At 36.0% G+C, this 4,334-nt stretch overlaps 1 non-coding gene across 1 annotated transcript; it reads left to right on the top strand.

Moving 5' to 3' along the window:
- Positions 1 to 2,958: 2,958 nt before the first annotated feature.
- Positions 2,959 to 3,033, top strand: Trnas-uga (transfer RNA serine (anticodon UGA)). The gene has a single exon. It is a non-coding gene; the product is annotated as a tRNA-Ser (tRNA).
- Positions 3,034 to 4,334: the final 1,301 nt, after the last annotated feature.

A 4,334-nucleotide genomic window follows, 5' to 3' on the forward strand; every position in this document is an offset into this window, starting at 1 on the left:
TTCAAAATGGAAAACCATTTCACTTGGAGTGTGCCAAGGTTCTGTCTTCGGTCCAAATTCTGTTATTGTTTTACATAAATAATCTGCCATTTAGTACTGAGTGTCACTCAGTTTTAATTGCATATGACACATCTTTAATCATTCACAGTAACAGTACTGATCAAATTCCACAAACTGTATTAAATACTTCAGAAAAATTAGATACCTGGTTTGATTTAAACAGGTTAGAATTAAACTTGGAAAAGACTCAGTTAATGCAGTTTAAAACAAAACAAGCAAAATTAAATGATAATCAGGTCAGCCGCAGAAACCAGGATTTGCAGAAAGCTAGCTGTGCAAAATTCCTAGGAATGCAACTAGATAAAAATCTATCATGGGGATCACATATACAGTACCTTGCAAATAAATTAAATAGCTTAGCACTTGCAATGAGAATATTGTACAATGCTACCAGTATGGGCATAAGAAAAGTAGTATATCACACCAGTATTCTTATGAGTGGAGCGCTGCCAGCCTGTTACGCGCCGTGTGTTTACTCACAACTAATTTTGCAGAAAACGAAATCTAATTTGGAAATTTGAATGCAATGTTCGATACAGTGGTTGCATGTTACCTCTGAAACACTTTTGCTAAGCCCTTCAATGGCAGTTCACAAGTGTTTTATTCTTCCAGCATTATGGAAAAAAGTAGTTGAACATTACTACAGTCAAACATTTCCAACACCTACAATGGCTAGAAGTATTCTGAATGGGTAAATAAAATGCAAGTAATTACAAGGGATAAAGACATTGCTAATAATCCTATCATATGTTGGGTTTCGACGTATTTTTGAAAATTTTTGCTATCCGTTTCTGAGTGATAGTTGGACGTTTTGGTTTTTGAGCCATGAAACACCTGTCTCCGCCAGCATGAACAACAATTGAACTCTGACCTGCACTTTTGTTTGACAATACTATTCGCACGCTCACTTTGCCAACATATTTACTGTATAATGCATGTGAATCCATGTTTCATCTTAGTAAAATACTGGTCGCTTTTATTCTGATGAAAACCTGAGAAAGTATGGTCTTTTAGCAACAATGCCCTCTTGTCCCCACAAAACAAAACGTTAATTCTGACACCTTCTAAAACGAAAATCCATAGACAGAACATTACTTCTAAGTGTTTCCTTGCTAGCTTTGCAGCTCATTTCTGTTTGACAAAAGTTCGTATTTCTTTCTATTGTTCGTAATGCCATAGAAATTGCTGTCTGATAATATATTTATCCATATCATCTGTCACATACTTATTGTGAGATTCTTGCTTCTTCTTCTTGGGTGCTAGTTTAACCGTAGCCTCGATGTACCTCGTCACGTAACATAGTTCCTGGCACTGCCGCGTCACCACTTCGCCTTTCCAGGCAATAGATATTGTTGCGTTCTCTACAACGAAAACTACATAATTCGTTTTGGTAGTTGTCCGAGGAAGTCTACTAGTATTCTACTATTATCTTTTAGATATAGCAACCACATCTTTGGATGAGAGATTCAATCAACTGAAATCTCATTGTGATTATTTTTATTTTCTCTACGACATTGGCGAGCTGAAGAATGGACCTCCTGACAGCCTGGACACAAAGTGTAGAAACCTCGCAGCGATTTTGCAAGATCATGAGTCAAGCGACATTGATGCATTGGAGTTGAGGGAAGAACTAAAAGTGCTTTTAATACTGTTGAAACTTGCAATAGGTCCAAAAGAGACTCTGAAGTTTATAGGAAGACATAATTTTTGCTCTAATGTTAACATGGCTCTGAGAATTCTCCTAACACTCCCAGTCACAGTTGCAATTGGAAAGAGGAGTTTCTCAAAACTGAAATTGATAAAGACATACCTCCGATCAATGATGAGCCAAACTCATTTAAATGATCTTGCAACAATATCGATTGAGCACGAGCTTGCAGAGGACTTAAAGTACACAGATCGTGAAAGAGTTTGCACAAACAAAAGCCAGGAAGATTCGATTTGTCTAGTATTTTTTTAAATTTTTATATTATGATCAGTGTCCTGGTTATTTACTGTGCTGTTTCTTATTTTGTTCAACATTAAATAGTTATTGTAAATATTATTGTTCAAACCAAATCATCGTTAAATTGTAAATATATTTTGTTTTCCGTTGAATACATTATCTGTTCACAACCATTGAAAAATGTTTATTTACGTTAACTGTAAGTTCATGCAGCGCTGGATTAGCCGAGCAGTCTTAGGTGCTGCTGTCGTGGACCATGCGGCTGCGGAGGCTCGAGTCCTCCCTCGGGCATGGGTGTGTGTGTGTGTGTGTGTGTGTGTTTGTCCTTAGGATAATTTAGGTTAAGTAGTGTGTAAGCTTAGGGACTGATGACCTTAGCAGTTACGTCTCATAAGATTCCATACACATTGGAAAATTTTTGTAAATTCACAAGGCTTATTAAAATTAGCTAGATTTATTCAATCAGGTTTGACTCCATTTTTGAGCTGGCACCCAGCGACTGTTTTGTACAAATCTGTAGAGAGTATCACCAATCAGTCGCAATTTTTGTTTTTACATTCCAGATCTACACAGATTTCGGACACAGTGTAGCTATTCTCAATGCTTTGAGTTATGTTTACATCTATACCGTCATGCTGAACGTAACTGTCAACCTGATGGTTTAGATGCAAGCACATATTAAAAGCTCTGAGACTGGCCACTCAGTGGCCAAAACCTAGGTAGATCTGAAAAGTAAAAACATGGAATACGCCACGCGGAATTGTCACTATAACCGAAAATTTCACACGCTCATAAAACTTCAACTAAATAAAACTTCCTGGCAGATTAAAACTGTGTGCCGAACCGAGACTCGAACTCAGGACCTTTGCCTTTCGCGGGCAAGTGCTCTACCAACTGACATACCCAAGCACGACTCACGCCCTGTCCTCACAGCTTTACTTCTGCGTGAGTCGTGCTTGGGTAGCTCAGTTGGTAGAGCACTTGCCCGTGAAAGGCAAAGGTCCCGAGTTCGAGTCTCGGTCCGGCACACCATTTTAATCTGCCAGGAAGTTTCATATCAGCGCACACTCCGCTGCAGAGTGAAAATCTCATTCCTTCAACTAAATAATTCAGAAATATCACATTTTTCATCAATATGTTTGTAACTTAAACCGTTTTAGTCATGACACATTCCAAACACAATGAACTCCCAAGTTCTTTATTTTACATAACATTCTCTCGGAGACGTCTAGCATGACGTTACCCCAAAGCAGGTTAGCGAGAGATTCTCTCGATGCTTCTCTCCTCTCTGCCTATCTATTTGCACATGGGAACCACTTAGTTCTGATCGGCTATTGATCTGAATGACCAATCGAAATGATCCTTCCAGATCATTCTCGTGGAAAAACTTGCCTTAGCCAACCACTAATCAGATAGTCATTTATGCCATTACAATTTCAATTTCTTATATATTGTTTCATAAAATAGAATGGAATGCAAAATATTCTTTAAATTAATATAGAAACCTTTGCCACTTCAGACTTTTATTCTGGCTGCCCTCTTACAAAAACAAGCACACATCAACATATGTCATCAGCATTGTGGTTGCAACACAATTATTCCACGGTTCAATTTTATAAAGTTTTACATAAAATGACATTAAGTTTTAATGTATGTTACACATACACTCTCTCATTCATTCTCAAGTATTCACACAAAAAATAATAAGCAAGTAATAACTTTGAATGAATTTTTATAGTGCGTAATATAGAGTAATTAAAGTTTTAAAAAGAAAATTCCAATTAAGTGATTTTATATATGGTGAGAGATTACTTAGGCAAGTTCCTGCTGAAAGCAATACTTATTCCAAAAAATTTACAAACATTTTATCTATTAATTTTTCCTTTAAGAAAAAATATTTCCTTTACAGTTACTATTTAAATTTCATGATTTTACAGAAAATAAACAATTATACAAAGATAATGCAAAATTATTGAAAATACTGAAAATCACTTATGCCAATTTCTGTGGCTCTCAAACACCCCATGTATATAATTTATTTACTTATTTCTAACAAGCACATACCTTATTCCTTTACTCCAAACATCTTACAACAATATTTCTACATGTTTCAAAATTTGTTGAAAAATCACTTATTACATAGTCACATTACTTTATTCCTTTCATTATTCCTTTTTATTTTCATTACCTTTATTCCACATACACATATGTTAGTTTTTTAGTCATCTACTTCCAAAACTGTCTTTTACTCACTCTCTTATTTTCTGATGCCCCTATTCTCTTTATCTGCATTTTGTCTCCATTGTTCACTATGATAGGGAAAAGGGAA

The sequence above is a fragment of the Schistocerca nitens genome, chromosome 1 (genome assembly GCF_023898315.1).
Source record: "Schistocerca nitens isolate TAMUIC-IGC-003100 chromosome 1, iqSchNite1.1, whole genome shotgun sequence".
Taxonomy (NCBI): domain Eukaryota; kingdom Metazoa; phylum Arthropoda; class Insecta; order Orthoptera; family Acrididae; genus Schistocerca; species Schistocerca nitens.